We start from the raw sequence: 19,271 nt of genomic DNA on the forward strand, positions 1-19,271 counted from the left end.
TAGAACCAAAAGGAATGCCTGCGCATATATCAACTTTGAAAATTGGCTCACCAGTCATGCTTCTTCGGAATGTAATCAAAGCAAAAATCATCAGCGGTAAAAGCAATACAATAATATAAAATAAGATACAATAAGATACAATAATAAAATGTTTTAACAGAAAATTTCACCAAATATGCGTACAAAATTCAATTCAATTTACAGAACAATAAATTAAATTATCAACAAACAAAACAGAAAAAATAACGCAACATCCATTCGATCTCGGGTGTTACAACGTGCGCCTGGTAAAGCTAGTTTTTAATAAAAGAAAAAGTGAATTTGAGATAAGTACGTGAACTAAGTTTAGTAAAGATATATGTATCGATATCCTCAATTTATCGTGTGAACGGCCGAGCGGAAGACAGACGGTCGCCTGTGTATAAAAACTGGGCGTGGCTTCAACCGATTTCGCCCATTTTCACAGAAAACAGCTATGGTCATAGAATCTATGCCCTACCAAATTTCACAAGGATTGGTAAGTTTTTGTTCGACTTAAGGCATTAAAAGTATTCTACACAAATTAAATGAAAAAGGGTGGAGCCCAGCCCATTTTGAAATTTTCTTTTATTTTTGTATTTTGTTGCACCATATCATTAAATGGAGTTGAATTTGATATAATTTACTTATATACTGTAAAGATATTAAATTTTTTGTTAACATTTGACTTTAAAATATATTTTTTTAAGTGGGCGTGTTTGTCATCCGATTTTGTTAATTTTTATTTAGCACACATATAGTAAAAGAAGTAACGTTCCTGCCAAATTTCATCATGACATCTTCAACGACTGCCAAATTACAGCTTGGAAAATTTTTAAATTACCTACCAAGTTTCATCGCTTTATCCATCTTTGGTAATGAATTATCGCATTTTTTCGGTTTTATGAAATTTTCGATATCGAAATGGTGGGCGTGGTTATAGTCCGATTTCGTTCATTTTAAATTGCGATCTGAGATGAGTGCCCAGGAATTTCATTAAGATACCTCAAAATTTACTCACGTTATCGTGTTTACGGACAGATGGACGGATATGGCTAAATGAATTTCTTGTTTCGCCCAGATCATTTTGATATATAGAAGTCTATATCTATCTCGATTGGTTTATGCCGTTACGGGGTACCGTTATGCGAACAAAATTAATACACTTTGTGAGCTCTGCTCAGCTGAGTATAAAAATGATACGTATTGCATACATAAAATCCTTTTAAATAAAAACAAGAAATATGAGCAAAAAATAGCAGAATAATTATTATAAACGAGGGGTGCAAAACAAACGAACCATTAACAATAAGCGAGTGTATGTATGTGTGTTAATATTGCAGGAGAGTATGCATACATACATACATACATATATGTACTATACAGAGTATATGAGAGATAACACTAGAGAGTTCAACTCGTAAAGGATATAACGATAGATTAGAAAAGAAAAAAGTTATTGAAATGATGATTATGTTGAAATTTTGATGAATTTCAAAATCTCTTTATCTCTTGCTGGAGAGGAACTTGAATTTAACATACTTTGCTTAGAAAGCCATCATCATTAACGTAAAAGTAAAAATTTTATAGCTTGTAGAGCAGGTGCGTGAATATAACATTTATCATTTGCTTATCATAACAAAGCACATACAATTTATCATTTATTGCTGCGTTTCGAGTTGATAGCTACAACCACAGTCAAGCAAAAAGAGCATAAATTTACCTAATAAATTACATGTTCGGCTAGATTCTCCGAGTCCGATGCCGAGTTAAGGTTCATCACAGATGTGTCTATAGGTATGTCACACATTTTTATTGTTAACAGTTGTAAATATGACGCTAGTAGAATCGACAAATTGGGGTGTTTTGTTCTTGAATTAACAGACATTCTGTGAAATTTATAGCATTATGGTAAATTCAACCGATTGTGTTTTGTCAAAAGAAATAATCTGTTAATCTATTTTGACAAAGGAGTAACTCTTGGTCTCAAGTTAACAATATTCTGTAAAGATGACATATTCTCAAACAATCTAACTGATTTTTCAACAGTGAACAACTGTCAACATTATACAAATACATCAGCTAAAGAGAAACTTACGCTCATGTCGCTCACTAATTTGTTCGTATAACTATCGTATACTACTATATTAATGTTGAAGAATATCTGTTAACAGTTTTCATTGGTATTTATAGTTTGACATTAATAGTCGTTAGTTTACAAAGTAGAGCTAGGCGGCCACCGTAGTGTAATAGTAGCGTGCTACGCCTACCACACCGAAAATCTGCTGATCAAAGCCTGGAAAAAGCAACATAAAAATCTTTAAAAGAAGGTTTATTCGATAAGAGAAAAATTTACCAGCGGGGTCGCCTCGCAAAAAATTGGGCTATTAATTCACAAGAGTCTCTCTTTCATGTAAAATCTAAGATTTAAGCTGTTTCCATGGTCTCCAATATAAAATTTGATTAAAGCTTAGCACCTCGTGAATTGCCTAAACATATAAATAATTTCTAATTGCTATTTTTATATACGGGTCCCTTTTTCGCTCTTATTTGGAATCCAAATCTAGAAATAACGTTTTGGTTGTAAAGATGGAGACTCGGGCTATTAGCGAGCTTTGGGCAGTTTTGGTCGTAGTGCTTTTGTTTGTTAAAAATAAACGAATGTGAGCACACAAAGAAATATATTTGTACTATGGCACTATTGTGAATATTTGCACTGCATTACCGGCAGTTGCTACCATACGCCACATGGCAGCGTAAGCTGTACGTTTTAATTGATTGATAGAACAGCTGATTTCTGTTGATATTTGATAAGAGGCTTTTATATTGGTTGCGCAAGATCCGCACGGGTCCGGCTCGTTGTATTTATTGTTATTATTTCTTTTTAAACAGCTGTAGCTTACCTTTGCTGATTTTTTTTTTTTTTTTTTTGTTGGTTGAAAAGCTATTCGCTATGGATAAAAATTGACAGTAATATCGGTTGAATTTGCCAGAATTTTTCTTTCAGTGTAAAATCCGACTAAGCAACGATCTTACCTCATAAGTTTTAAAAAGGAAGGAGGAACCGAAAGGAAAAAAAGTGTAGTAAGAGTCAAATGGAGAGTCAATAGAGGAAGCCGCTAAGAGAGAGGGAGAGGCAGAAGACGCGTGAGGGAAGGAAAATGAAAACTGAGAAGGCACAGAACGGATGTGGACAAGTGAATGGAGTGAAATGACGCAGAAGGCGATGGAAAGGGAGAGAAAGAAGAAAAAAAAGAAGACGGTTAGAGCCAGAGTTCAACTACGAAGAAAATAAAGAGACAGATGAAGGAAAATCGGCAGAAAGAATGATTTAGATTACTTTGTAATTATCCCTAAATTAGACTAATCCGTTCGAGGAAAGGTTTGCTAGTCTATGTATAGGTAAAAGTAAGTTACACTGCGTGCGTGACCTTCTATAACTCGAGAACGCATCGTGAGGATTTAAATGGCGAATGGGGAATTATAATACGCAAAGAAAATACCGTTAGGTGGAGCTGGAATCATATTATTTCTAAGAATCTTGAATAAATTGAACGTTTCCATAGTGCTACAACAAGTTTTGTTTGATGACCAAAGTTAAAAATCATATCAGGAACCAGCCCCCAAATTTGAACGATCGCTAACGCTAAAACTAAATCGCCAAAAAAAATCTAAATCAGTATTAAATGCATAGAAAAGTATGCAATATTTAGAACCATATGAGCATAAGGAATATAGCCCGGTTATCCCTATGTAAAAGTATACTTTTCTGCGCACTTGATACTGTTTTACAAATTTTGGCTATGAAGTTTTAGCGTTATATATGTTCAAACAGAAAAATAAATTGACGCAATTTCGATTTAAATTCAGTGGCGTTCATACAACTCAATTTAGCTTACACAATAGTAATTTGATAGCTGGTTGGCTCATCTCTACAGCAGCAACATACCTTTGTTTAGACTGTCAATATGTGCGTGTTGGTATTAGGCGAATAGAATAGAATGAAAACATTAAAACTTTGAAATTTGTGTGTGTTGTAAGAAAATGTGTTCAATGTTTTGGTTTCATTTTGAGTTTGCCATCTTCCTTTGACAATCCCTACTCCAGTGAAATGAAAAAAATCAAATCAGCTGATGAGATGAGCCAACCATATAGTTGAGCCATGCGTAACTGACGTTTAAATCTAATCAATAAACACACTTTACAAGGTTGCATTTGCAGTTTAAAATAATTTATTAGTCAATTTTTTTTTCAAATTGGTAATTTATTATTACAATTTTTTATATGATAAATTGCGTAGTAAATTGCCCAAATGGTATAAATTGCCAATTTCGTGTGTGTTTGTAAATAGTATTAGCAAAGGTTTGAATTCGAAGGGCAGGATCCATAATATTATATAACCCAGTCCTCTTCCTAAATACTAGAAATTTGTAGAAATGTGTGCACAGTACACCGCAGGCCATTAGTTCGAAGTCATTGATGACCTCCGTATCTTCCGCTATTGTCGCTTGCTTGCTTCACCATTCCACCTCTATTGTGACTCTTTTGTCTTCATCGAAATTAAGACACGGGATCAGGTGTTCGCCTCATGTTAAATGACGCTATACTACTATGACCGTAGATAATTATTAGAATATGGTTTGCATTGTTTTTCCTGCAGAGTTGCCCCTCCACGCTTAGGCCTAGACCGATTCGGGACTTCATAGTAAATAAGATTGGATCCGTCTTCTGCACGTTGGCGGTGAATCCTTATATATCAAGAAGCTTTTTTCTATTTATGATTACAGAAACATGAGCTTGACGACGTGCCCCTTCTCGAACCGTCTTTAAAACATTCCTCACCTGCTCAGTTCTTTTTTTCGCATGTTTTATATATGCATTTATTAACGTCTTACCAATTCCAATCCTTCATTGCATTTGTTTGGCTTGTTGGGTTGTTAGGCAGCTGGCACAAATGATACTAAGCAAAACTATTGTATCTTCCTTCTACATTTTTCTTTTTGTACCAACGCTTGTAGGCTTTATTTTGCCTTAACGAGTTTGCCAAACGAATGAATTGTCAAAGGTTGACTGCATTAACCGTTCTCGACACGACCGACCAACCAACCAAACGACCGTTTGTCTGCAACACAGCTGCTGCTAATACAACACCTTTAGAGCACGCCAAGTAATCGAAAACGAAGATGGGTGTGAAGCCAAAGATGTAAAAGGAAATATATAGCAAGAAGATGCGAAAGATGAACATGAGGATGATGACTTGAAATATGATGAAGTTGCATTTGCTGATGATGAGGTTATTGTTGGCTATGAAGTCTGTACCAATGCTAACGAACATCATGATGATATTTGGGAGCTGTCAAAACGAATTGGAATATAAGGAATATGGCAAACGTTGAAGTACAGGTGTTAAGGGAGTCACAGTTTAGCACAGCCGGTTGTTGGTTTAACTAAAAAATAACAACAGCAACCAATGTAAGAACTGTGAGAGAATATGCGTCCAAGAGTGCAAAGAGTTCTCAAAATTCTGTTTGGCGTTGGTGGATGTTTAAAAGATTATGCTAAGCTCTGTCAAGGAGGACAATATAAAAATGTTTTAAGAGTTTGTTTGGGAGGTAGAAAACAGCTTGCTTGTTTTTGTATGCAATACTAGTACACACACATAGCAGTGGAGACTGCAGAAGTCGTTACCATAGCCATTGTTCCTGTTTTGTATGTTCTTAAGAGGCTGCGTACGAGTTGGTGATGAATGACTATTAAGGTGTTGTAGTTGGAAACACGAAAACGACCTGCGATGACTCCCGACGAAACATTGATAAATTCTCATGTATACCTATGGGTGGTTTACAAAGCATCAAGCTGAGCACGAGCTCCGCTGTACACATGTATGTATATTTATACATATATGTATATGTGACGGCAAAACGATGCTTAACTAACCTGCAAAAAATGCGACCAGAATGCGGGTTGAGGTGCAAAGGAATATGCGACTATAGCCAGTTTTGATCTTTTATAAGGCTGCGAGTAATCCCTGTTGGCTTATCAGATCCCAATTAGACTTAGACGTCCCAATCAGACTGGGCCAATTTAAGCGAAGGCGCGAGGTGCACATGATCGACCAAGCGGGAAAGGCGTGGGTTCAAGCGCGGGGCTGTAAAGTGTCGAAGATTATGTGTCGGTCTTACAACTTTAGACTAACAAAGTTGCTTCTATCATTAAAAAGAGAGGACTGTAGACTCATGACGGGTATTCTGACTGTACACTGCCTTCTGGCGTCACATGACTTTAAATTAGGCTTGGCCACTGATTGCAGATGTAAGAAGTGCGGGTTGTAGGAGAAAACGAACGAGCACGTTCTGTGCTCGTGCCCTGCGCTTGCCAGGCTAAGACTCCAGCTATTAGGAGTCATACAGCTGTCAGATCTAGAAGCAGCAAGTGGCTTAAGCCCCAGGAAGAATTTAGCATTTGCCAAGAGGACGAAGGTATTTTATAACATAGGTCCTGGTTTTTGATAGGGTTTTTTCAGTTTGGTCGTTAAAACAAGCTTCTGGTAACACTACTGACTGATTCAGTCTATGTGAGGTTCTCATGGACCAGCCAGTTCAACCTAACCTAACCTATACCCTTACGGGACTGTTCGGCAGGTACTCTTTGTATGCCTTCGGTAATGTCAGACAGATTTTTTCGTAGTCTACGGGTACTGTCGGACAAGCCCTCTTCCTTCCCGTACGGAATTCATAATGATTTTATAACATCTTTAAACTCTAATACAATATTTGTAATTTTTTTCATATTGGTATTGTAGAAAAATAAGGCAATAACAAAAATAACGGAACATAGGGTACTAGTATTTTATTTTTTTATTTTTACCCATTTCTCTGCCGTTATTTATTGTTTCTTAAAATGAGCTAGAACAAATTTCAAACTGACTAACCCCAATTGCTCGTTTAATTCTTAACTAATACTAAACTATCGCCGATCTCTTCAAGAGAGCCCAACAGAACTGTGTACCCTTTACATAGGTCCCGGTGCACAAGGATATGAGGGAAATTGCATTGCATACGAACTCGATAGAGAGGTTAGGAGCGCCTTTTCGTCGTTGCTGTAGGCGTTGTAAAGAGGATATAGAGGAGGAAAAGGTGTTGTTTCAAAGCAGCGCTTTCTAGGAGCTGTCTTTCTGGATAATCTGCGCCAGGTCGTGGAGTATGACAGGAAGAAGCTGTCAGTTTTAATCAGCTTCTCAAGATGGTTAGAAGAGAAGATAATGGTGTCCTTTCGTGATATCACAACGACCCTAATGTCACTGGCCTAATCGGGCAGCCACATCATCATAACCTGACCTAATACCAACAATTGAATCCCCTTGTCGACGAATGAGAACAATGCCAGACCACTCTCGTTAGGAACTAGTCGCACGATTTTTTGTATGGTAGGCACATAAACGCGCACACACAAACATTTGCACACACGAAACCTGGTACATACTTCATTGTTAAAGGCGTTCGTCGTTGGCTGTTTGGAGCCCTTTGCACGCTCGCTCCTGCGCTCGACCCCAACCTATGTATGTATGTGTGCGTACGTTAAGCCGAAGGCTGTTGAAGCGCTCGGATGCTGCGGCTGCTGCTCTTTCTGCCTCTATTATCCCGATGCTTGCTATTTGTTGTTTTTCCATTTTTGCTGTTGTTACCTTTCCTACCCTCACCTGCTCCAGTTGTGTCTATGCTACTGCTTTCCTGCCTTTTTGGCACAGGTTTTGCCTGCCTTTTAGACCGGCAGTTGATCCCTTGCTCAATGGCGTACTCTTGCTCCCCCTCATTCGCTTATTTGTTATTTCGTTTGCCTCCTGCTCGTGTGTTCGTTGGCTGTCGTCACGAGGACGTTGACGTTGGCAGCAGAGACAGCGACGTCGTTGAAAATGATGATGCGGAACGCAATTGCCGTTTTGTGCCAGTTGGCGGTTTTGCAGTTTAACTTTGGCACTTGCTCGTAACGAAAGGAATCGGTTATCAGCTTAAATATCCAAATTTTTTTCCTTTGCATTACAAAAAAAAAAAAAATTATATTTTCTCTCCTTGAGCTGGATATATTTTTTTCTTGTGGTCCAAAGGCTAGAGTGCACTTTTCAATTCGAAAACTTCAGTGTTAAACGTTAAAAAAAAAAAGTTACGTCGCACAGAAATGGAACTTGTGGTATAGATACCTACCAGCAACAACAACGACTGTAAATGACAATTTTGTCTGTGCAGTTGCGTAGACAGAGGACAGGCCACTCGTGTGACCGTCATTGGAGTTTTGTGGTTGAAGCGCAATTTGTATATAAAGAAATAAGAAAACCGCATTTAAAAAAAACTTTTTTTTTCGTATTAAACTTAATTAAATAAATGATGAACATTAAGTTGTGCGGAAAAATGTTTAATGCAACGAACAGCAATTATTGGTTTACCACAATTAAGTGGAGAACTGCGAGTATTTGCAAAGCAAAATGGAGCAAAGCCGGTGGTTGAGGTCGAACGACGCCGATCGGCCTTTTGATTGGCGCACAAGACATGTAAGTAATTTTTTTTTTGTTTAATTAATTTTTAAATGAATACGAAATTAATGAAATGCTAAAAATTTTTGTTTAATATTCAATACATTTTTTTATAATTTTAATTTTTTTTTTTTTTTGATTTCTCAAAATTTAAGTTTTTTGTTTTAATAATTTTTTTCGCTAATTCAAAATCTGAATTTTGATTTTTTAATTTAAATTAAAGAAAAATCAATACGAAAAAAACAATAATTTCAATTCTATCTACTACTAAACGAGTTTTTTGAATTTTATTTTTTTTTTTTTTTGCACAAGAAGTAGTTGCTGCCTACCTTTCGAGGATACACGCCCTATGGCAGCAGCGGCGGCGCTCTTATGCACCTTATACATACATACCAATGGACAAAAACTACGGTATACACATACTAAAAGATATACATAAAGACAGGTACGGAAAGACATTCAATCGCAGTTATGCACATTTTATTTCTGCTCTATACAGGGTTACTGATGCTTAATGCTGCGACTTTTTTTACAAATACAAAATAGTTTATATTTTGAAAATGGAAATATAAAACAAAAGCCCGACATTTTTGTACTGAATTTTCCGTACGAATAGCAAAAATTTTATATTTTATTTTGTTAAAAAAAAACTAAAATAAATTTAAAAAAAAGTAAAAAGTAGATAAGACTTATGAAAACTGCAAGAAAAGATAAAAGATCTGGTTGAAAAAGCAACTTTCACAAAATTGTCGAAACAATACGAAGTAGCTGCACAAAAATGTTGAAGAATAAATGTAATATGGTACATACTAGAGGTTTACGCCGACCACTTTATCGGCGGCGGCGGCGTAGGCTCTATTATGTACCGGCGGCGTGGGCGGCGCGTCGGCGTACGCCGGTGTTCTTTACCAAATTTGATTTTTCTATTTAAAAAAATAATATTGAGTAAAGGTTTTGTTTGTATGTGAAATCAACGTTTTGGCCATTTCGGAAAGTTCCGGTATTTTTGCCTCATACCTAACCCCAACCTTTGGAAACGGTACTGCTGCGTATGCTGAAAAGAAATAGAGATACATAAAATGGTCACACTTTTATCTGTATATCTCGTGCAAAGCGTAGTTTCACCTGGGGTTAACTCCTAATATACGTCGCAAACTCAATTTCTGTAAATCATTTGTGGCTCCTTGGCGGTCACGCACAAAAGCGACTTACGGTTGCTATTAATGGTCTATTAATACTCATGACTCTCGTGGCACATGGCGCATCCAGTTTTTTCGAGCTACAATTCCCTATGTGCGAACAGTAGCAATCCCGACCATCAGTCGCTACCACGCCTCCTGGCCCTCACATCATATGCCAGCATAGAAGCTATAGGACTGCGACTTGAACTTCATACCTTCGTCGACGTCACTTTGCTAAAAGCTCTAGGTGTAGCTCCTAAGAATTTCTAACGGATGTTTTTGTCGCGCTATGCTGCCGAGGGAAACACCCTTAAACGTTAGGGAGTGACTATTCAGCCAAGTATTCCGCCCTCGCAGTCTAAGTGGATGTCATTGCGTATCTCATGAGTGAAAATCGTATAATCCTCGGCGCATCTACATAATTAAAATTTTACAAGGACCCTGGATAAATTTTTTAAAATGTAGACCAAAGTTTGCAGACGTTTGTGTTCATAACATTGATTTCAATAGTCTTCGTTAAACCAAAGCGATATTTTAGAATGAAAGTCGACCGATTTTAAGTTGAAAGATGTTAACTGCTGTTTTCCAGCCTTATGATATAAGAGCTCATTATGGATTATGGATGACCGCGTAGCTTCAGTTTTCAGACTAGTTCGACTGTCCACCATGTGGGTAGCAGCATACACGGTCATTAGTTCGACTGTATTGGGAAAGCTTTTGCTTCACCACTTTGAGTGTTCTTGCGAAGGACAAAGCCTCACCTGGTAAATATATGTGCCTACGTATTCACATTTGTAAAAGGAGTCGTAACGTGTAGGTCATATTTAAACTTGGTTGATAGGCTATAATCAATGTGATTCACTCCAAAGGACTAGTTTTGGATAGGGCCGCCAACATTAGGAAATGTCTAACCGGGAGACTTGGGTGTTCAAGGATGAAGTGTGAAAATCTAAATTAACATTCCAAACGCTATTGTATAGTTTCACAAATAACGGATGTTTTAATGTAAGCCCAAGTAATTTTTCAAACCCTCCTCATACGTACATATGTATATACATCCTCAACTTAAGTATGAGGTAAGAAACATTTCAAAGGAGTGTTTATGCGCCTAGAACCTACTAAAGGATTTTGCATCACTGATTTCGCTTATTCTTTCAGCCAATCGCAATATAAAATATAAAAAAAGCGCACCTTTGTGGGTAATTAGCATTTTAAAAAACTTGAGGACAATTTGAAAACATGTTCGCCTTGGGTCATTTTATTTGAACTCATTGTTCATTATTAATTTAAAACAAGTAAGGAAGGCTAAGTTCGGGTGTAACCGAACATTACATACTCAGCTGAGAGCTATGGAGACAAAATGAGGGAAAATCACCATTGGGAAAATGAACCTAGGGTAACCCTGGAATGTGTTAGTATGACACGTGTATCAAATGGAAGGTATTAAAGAGTATTTTAAGAGGCAGTGGGCCACAGTTCTATAGGTGGACGCCATTTAGGGATATCGCCATAAACGTGGACCGGGGCTGACTCTAGAATTTGTTTGTACGATATGGGTATCAAATGAAAGGTGTTAATGAGTATTTTAAAAGGGAGTGGGCCTTAGTTTTATAGGTGGACGTCTTTTCGAGATATCGCCATAAAGGTGGAAGAGGAGTTACTCTAGAATTTGTTTGTACGATATGGGTATCAAACGAAAGGTGATAATGAGTATTTTAAAAGGGTGTGGGCCTTAGATCTATAGGTGGACGCGTTTTCGAGATATCGCCATAAAGGTGGACCAGGGGTGACTCTATAATGTGTTTGTACGATATGGGTATCAAATAAAAGGTGTGAATGAGTATTTTAAAAGGGAGTGGGCCTTAGTTCTATGGGTGAACGCCTATTCGAGATATCGCCATAAAGGTGGACCAGGGGTGACTCTAGAATTTGTTTGTACGATATGGGTATCAAATGAAAGGCATTAATGAGGGTTTTAAAAGGGAGTGGTGGTAGTTGTATATGTGAAGGCGTTTTCGAGATATCGACCAAAATGTGGACCAGGGTGACCCAGAACATCATCTGTAGGGTACCGCTAATTTATTTATATATGTAATACCACGAACAGTATTACTGCCAAGATTCGAAGGGATTTTGATTTCGCCCTGCAGAACTTTTTCATTTTCTTCTACTTAATATGGTAGGTGTCACACCCATTTTACAAAGTTTTTTCTAAAGTTATATTTTGCGTCAATAAACCAATCCTATTACCATGTTTCATCCCTTTCTTCGTATTTGGTATATAATTATGGCATTTTTTATTTTTCGTAATTTTCGATATCGAAAAAGTGGGCGTGGTCATAGGCGGATTTCGCCCATTTTTAATACCAAGATAAAGTGAGTTCAGATAAGTACGTGAACTGAGTTTAGTAAAGATATATCGATTTTTGCTCAAGTTATCGTGTTAACGGCCGAGCGGAAGGACAGACGGTCGACTGTGTATAAAAACTGGGCGTGGCTTCAACCGATTTCACCCTTTTTCACAGGAAATAATTATCGTCCTAGAATCTAAGCCGCTACCAAATTTCACAAGGATTGGTAAATTTTTGTTCGACTTATGGCATTAAAAGTATCCTAGACAAATTAAATGAAAAAGGGCGGAGCCACGCCCATTTTGAAATTTTCTTTTTTTTTTGTATTTTGTTGCACCATATCATTACTGGAGTTGAATTTTGACATAATTTACTTATATTCTGTAAAGATGTAAATTTTTTTGTTAAAATTTTTTTTAAGCATACATATAGTAATAGGGGTAACGTTCCTGCCAAATTTTATCATGATATCTTCAACGACTGCCAAATTACAGCTTGCAAAACTTTGAAATTACCTTCTTTTAAAAGTGGGCGGTGCCACGCCCATTGTCCAAAATTTTACTGGTTTTCTATTCTGCGTCATAAGTTCAACTCACCTACCAAGTTTCATCGCTTTATCCGTCTTTGGTAATGAATTATCGCACTTTTTCGGTTTTTCGAAATTTTCGATATCGAAAAAATGGGCGTGGTTATAGTCCGATTTCGTTCATTTTAAATAGCGATCTGAGATGAATGCCCAGGAACTTACATACCAAATTTTATCAAGATACCTCAAAATTTACTCAAGTTATCGTGTTAACGGACGGACGGACGGACATGGCTAAATCTAATTTTTTTTCGATACTGAAGATTTTGATATATGGAAGTCTATATCTATCTCGATTCCTTTATACCTGTACAACCAACCGTTATGCAATCAAAGTTAATATACTCTATGAGCTCTGCTCAACTAAATAAAACCGTTTAAAAATAAAAGCCCTTATTTAACTTTTTTTCGGACTTATGAAATAAATGTTCGGATTTACCAATTTCTTTCGAACTATTAAATAAAAAGTACGGAAACGGCCTTTATTATATAACGACTAATAGTTTGGGTCCTTACATTTAACAGTTAAAAAGTAAAACAAAATAAAACAAGTAAAGGTGTCTTAAGTTCGGGTGTAACCGAACAACATATAATCAGCGTGAGCTTCAATTGCACATTTCGTTCCACATAAATTACTTTTCTACATAACACGTGGCACCGCCCGCTTAAAAAAAATGTCTCCCCATTTCCCTTGCAATAAAACTTGATAAGTGAAATATCATTGATTCAAAACTATTTTTTGCTAGGTTATAGGTTATTATTCTAATCTACGACCCTTTTAAACTTGTTTTAAATCTAAGTTGCCGTGATCTTTAATCGATCCTGTCCATTTTTACTAGACATATTTTCTACAATAAGGAAAACTTGTGTACCCAATTTTAATACGATTCGTTTATTTTTCTTCGAGTTATGGCTCCCGAAACAGAAAATTGCTTAGTATAAAAAAGGCGGTGCCACGCCCATTTTTTTAAATTTAAAGTTTTTCCTATTTATTGTTATAAATCCACTTGGGAAAAGAAAGAAGATATGGCTTATTTTCTTCGTCCACAACCCTCTTAAAAATCTTTTATATAAAAGTGGGCGTTGTCCTTACCAATTTCGTTAATTTTTCTTCGACGCATTCCTTATACTAAAGGCAACCTCTCTTTCGAATTTTGTTGCGATAGGTTTAACGATTTTTGATTTATGATTAATAATATTTGTAAAATTGACTTTATCACAAGTGGGCGGTGCCAAGAGTCTCAATATCAGTCCACACGTCAAATTTCAACATTCTAGCTGTATTATTTACTAAATAATCGGGTTTTTTGTGTTTTCCAATATGTTATATAAAAAGAGGGCGTGGTTATCATCCGATTTCGTTCATTTTCAATACCAATTCTGGGTCCAGATAAGCTCGTGTACCAAATTTGGTGAAGATGTCTCAATATTTACTCAAGTTATCGTGTTAACGGACAGACGGGCGGACGGACATGGCTAAATCAAATTTTTTTTCAACACTGATGATTTTGATACATGGAAGTCTATATCTACCTCGATTCCTTTATACCTGTACAACCAACCGTTATCCAATTAAAGTTAATATACTCTCAAAGCACGCTGAGTATAAAAAGAATAAAGAATTTTAATAAATTAATATGTTAAAAAAAAACTAAAAATTCAAAAATAAGTAAAAATATGCAAATTAAAAATATGGAAAAATTTTTATAGTAAAACATATTAAAAAAAAATTATGAAAAAGAAAAAAATATAATAAAAAAAAAATTATAAAAAAAAATATAAAATAAAAATAATTTTGAAATATAAAAATATTGAAACAAAAAAAAACTTAAAAAATATTACAAAATAAATAATGATATGGAAAAATTAGAAGAGTAAACAAAAACAAAAAAATTTAAAAAATATTACAAAATAAATAATGATATATAAAAATTACAAAAAATATATAATATAGGAAAATAAAAAAATTTAGAATATTAAAATATTAAAACAAAGAAGAAAAAAATTAAAAAATATTACAAAATAATAATGATATGTAGTAAAAAAATTAAAAAAAATAAAAATACAATAAAAATTTTAAATTTTAAAAATTTTAAAATATAAGAAAATAAAAAATTTTAAATACTAAAATAATAAAACAAAGAAAAAAATTTAAATTAAAAAATTTTACAAAATAAATAATGATATGCAAAAATTGGAAGAGTAGTAAAAAATTTTGAAAAATAAAAATATGAAAATTTGAAATATATAAAAATAAAGAAATAAAATTTAAAATATATATAAAAAAATGTATATATATAAAAAAAATGAAATTAAAAAAAAAAAAAAACAAATTAGAAACATGCTTAAAGACTATAAAATAGTTTAAAAAGAAAATCAATATAAAAACAAATTAATCCAAAAACTGTTAGCTACAAAACAATTTTAAGTAAATTAATTCAAGTCAAAAAATTAAAACAATATCTATTAAAAATTAGATATAAAATATTTTTAAAATACATCAATGTTATAACAAAATATAAAAACAAAAAAATTAAATATTGAAAAGGGGATAAATTAAAATTTATCTTAAAAACAAAAAGTTAATAAATAAATAAAACGTGAACGTAAAAGAATAAAAATAGAAAAATAATTGAAAATAAAAATTAAAGGAAAATTACAAAAAAAAAATGATTTAATTAAAATTAATAAGCGGAAAGAAAAAGAAGTAAATAATGAAAAGATTAATATAAAAATTAGTACTTAAAGAAGTAAATTCTAACCAAACAATAAGGAAAAAAAATAGGAAAAATTAATTGAAAGTAAGATGAATAAATAGCAAGTTATATTAAAATATTAGATATATTAAAAAGTTTGTAATGAATATGCGAAAGGCCGTACCATCGACCTTCGAAAAGCTAAGGGCAGTATGACTTAGGGATGGTGGTGGCGTGCTTCGCCTACCACCCGAAGATGCTGGGTTCGACCCCCGGGCAAAGAAACATCAAAAATTTAGAAATAAGTTTTTTCAATTAGAGGAAGGGGATTTCTAAGGGGGGTCGCCCCTCGGCAGTGATTTGGCAAACACTCCGATTGCATTTCTGCCATGGAAGAAAGCTCTCAGTGAAAATTAATCTGCCGTGCAGATGCCGTTCGGAGTCGGCGTAAAACATGTAGGTCCACTCCCTAGGAAAATTAAGAAGGAGGCCAACGCAAATTGGAAGAGAAGCTCGGCCTAATTGTTTATTAATATTTTTAAATTGGTGCCAAAAAAATATTTTTCTTGCACGCTTTTCGAACGTCAAATTATCTTTTTAACTCAGAGTTCATTTTAAAATTTGTCAGAAATGTGTGATTCATGAGAACCTCACCCTGAGTTAAAAATATGCAAGTGGGCAATATATTCACATTTCGAATCCTTTATGATGCTCTTCGTGATATAAAGTTCGAAATCATGGGCGTTGTCAGAGCCGCGCTCTCTTAAAGTGTTTCAGAGAAGAGACCTCCCGAAGAACTTAAGCGTTGACCAGAAATTGAACGAGCTTTACTTATTTTTGGCTGTGACTTCTAAATCGCAGCGATTGCTAGCCGTGAATGTGACTGAACAGTGATAAAAGAGCAATAGGATCTAAATCACAGTTTACAATGACACTCACAAATAATAGAAAGAACAGATATGCAATCAGAAAAACAAATAACTTTTTGACTTTCGTGCTTTCACTAAGTAGAACGAGAACGTCCTTTAAGTATATTGGGTAGCAGTATGTGACTCAATAAACTTCGACTGTGCCTTCTACTGTCGGAGCACATATTACAGTTTATTTGGTTCATATTCTCGCAGCTGTTTGTTAAAAAATCGTATTGGAAGGACTTTGTGTTTTAATAGTCGATTGTGGCGTATGAACTGCGGCAAAAACGTCTAGACTATTAAGTGCTACTTAAGGTAAAAAAATCTATTCTCTAAGATTTAAAATTTTCAGAAAATTAGTACATACATACATACTTCCTGTAGTTAATACACAAAGCTCAGACAATTTCCAAACTGGCTTACAAAGGTAAAAATATCTAAAAATAAACTTGTAAGGCGGCTTTGTTGCTGCCTATTACTAGCGAAACCTAGTTGTAGAAATGGATAAAATTCGTAGGCACTTAATGCAAGGCGTACATTTTGAGTTTAATGGCAATGGCTATGCCTACGTGCAACCATTTCTTAACATTTCCAATCAATTCAAAGGTCAATGATGCGCGCAACCAACGAGAAAAAGGCCGTTAAAAGACGCATGCGCGCATGGAGCGAGCGCGCGCGCGAAATTTTGCTAAAAAAAAAAAAACAAAACGCGCGCCGCAGGAACAATGCGTTGCTTGCCTACCCAAAAAGGAAACAAAAAATCGTTGGCGCATAAAGGTAGAATAAAAAGGAAATGAAAGGAAAAGAGATAAAACTTTGCAAAAAATGCCGGTAAATGCCAAGCAGCATCCAGAAGACAAACGTACATGATTTGTATTTAATGTGACCATTGGCCGGTTGTGTACCTGAAGCAAAAAAAAGCTGAAAAAGCCGGTCTGCATGCATGCCTATCTTTGTATATCTTAGTTTGTTGGTGTTGTCGTTGTAGCGCACAGTGGGTATTTGTTCCTTCATTATATGGTGGAAAATTTGAAACACTAACTTCGAAAATTATCAAACTCAAGTCGCATTTCTTTCGAACTACCTTTGATTTAAAAAAAAAAAAATACAAATCAAGCTGATCGTTGTCAGGAAATTATCAGGAAAAAAAATATATACCGACAAACAACAATAATTGTAAATATCTAAAATAACACGTAGACTGTAAGGGCCCTATTTCTAAAGAGTATTAAGGTGCAGAATAGCTTATGAGAACTTTTCAAAACTCGAGATATCTCAAAAATGCGATATAGATCTTTCAAAAATTTAAAAATTGTATTTCGAGTATCCAAGAGAGATGCAAGTTGGAAACCTCTAGAAACTTGATTTTTGAACTTATTATTTATTTTTTCGGGTGAAAACAACAGTAAAAAAAATTTGTTAAAACTATAGTAAATGAATTTTATAACGAAAACTATATACACCAATTTCGGAAAAGTTTTCAAAAAAATTTGGAAATTCAAAAATTTTTTTTTATGATTTCCAAATCTTTACTTTGAATTTCAAAGATTTTGGGGTTTCGGAATTTTTTTTTTTAATATTTTCAAATACTTCTTGAATTTTATTGCTTTGCATGGTTTAACGTTTTTTTTTTTGTTCAAATTAAAAAAATTAATTTAGAAGAAAATAAACAATGAAAATTTTAAATTAGAGCAGAGTAAAAATACAACTTGACTCGCAAGTGTACATGAAGAAAAATTTGAAAAAAGCAATTAAAATTACGCAAGCTATAAAGCTGTAGACTCGCAAATCATATATATTATTTCTAATTGCTGTTTTTATGTACGGGTTCCTTTTTAACTCTTATTTGGAATCCAAATCTATAAACAAAAGTTTTGGTTGTAAAGATGGAGATTTGGGCTATTAGCGAGCTTTGGGCAATTTTGGTCGTAGTGCTTTTGTTTAGCTATATTTTATTAAAATAATTTGTGAAAAATAAACGATTGTGAGCACACAAAGAAATCTATTTGTACTATGGCACTATTGTGAATATGTGCACTGCATTGCCGGCAGTTGCTCCCATACGTCAGATGGCAGCGCAAGCTGTAAGTTTTAATTGGTTGATAGAAACAGCTGATTTCTGTTGATATTTGATAAGAGACTTTTAGATTTGTTGCGCAAGATGCGCAAGGGTCTGGCTCGTGTTTAAAAATGCTTTTTTAAAAGAAGTACATGTATGGTTATTTTTTTTTTTTTAATTTCGTCAATTTAATTTTACTTGCGATATATGAATAAAAAGCCTCTATAAATTTTCCAAGCGGAAACCGATATCAAAAACTATTTCCGATAATTTTTTGAACTTCGTTTTTGGTTGATTGCTGTGCTTCCTGTATAGCATAGACCCCAGCCCAAGTAGCGCACGGGGCGTCATTTTGATGAACATTTTCCTGGAAGCAATTGCTTCTGGCTTAGTATGGCTAGTCGGTGTTTCGTTTCTCCTGAAGTTCCGCTGCTATGTTCGCCGCAACATCTGCAAATGTTGTTGAAGGGATTCCCATTCTCTCAGCAACCAGACCGAGCGACCAATGTCCCGTGATTGTCATTTTGAAAATTTCTTTCCTTCACCTATTCAGTGGGTGCTCTGCTCTCCTACTATCGCAATTCGGCCAGATTTGCTTGGTTATGTTGCAAGTGTTCGAGGAGTACCAGTTGGCGACCGCTAACTCCTTGAATCTGCCATGTATGTGTCTTTTGATAGATGTATGTACGTGGATGATGCATATCGACCGCCTCCGCCTTCTCGTTGCTCACAATGTTCCTGTGACTTAAGGACCCATACAAGGGTTACAGCTTGAAGCATTCCCGCTTGCAGCTGTTGATGGCCTTAAAAGAAGTGATGGGAGAGTTAAGCGCCCTGCACGCGGCATGCCTATTTGAGTAAATGCACAACTCGCCCACCCTCACCGAGTACTCCAATAGGAGCGTACGTTCCTTCTCTATAGTCAGATCTTCTACTTGTATG

At 35.1% G+C, this 19,271-nt stretch overlaps 2 protein-coding genes across 4 annotated transcripts in view; one reads left to right on the plus strand and one right to left on the minus strand.

Annotated features, from left to right (window-relative positions):
• Positions 1 to 19,271, minus strand: part of Trpgamma (Transient receptor potential cation channel gamma) — a 362,261-nt gene that overhangs the window by 287,708 nt on the left and 55,282 nt on the right. The window lies entirely within an intron of this gene.
• The window catches only part of grp (serine/threonine-protein kinase grp), a 138,553-nt gene that overhangs the window by 39,613 nt on the left and 79,669 nt on the right, over positions 1 to 19,271 (plus strand). Inside the window, exon 1 of one of the 3 annotated variants that reach the window (XM_067767344.1) lies at positions 7,996 to 8,563. The exons of the other annotated variants lie outside the window; for them this stretch is intronic. The gene's annotated coding sequence lies outside the window, so the exon portion shown is untranslated. Of the gene's footprint in view, positions 1 to 7,995; positions 8,564 to 19,271 lie in introns of those variants that run through there. 3 annotated transcript variants of the gene reach the window in all.

Source organism: Eurosta solidaginis, chromosome 2 (genome assembly GCF_040869045.1).
Source record: "Eurosta solidaginis isolate ZX-2024a chromosome 2, ASM4086904v1, whole genome shotgun sequence".
Taxonomy (NCBI): Eukaryota; Metazoa; Arthropoda; class Insecta; order Diptera; family Tephritidae; genus Eurosta; species Eurosta solidaginis.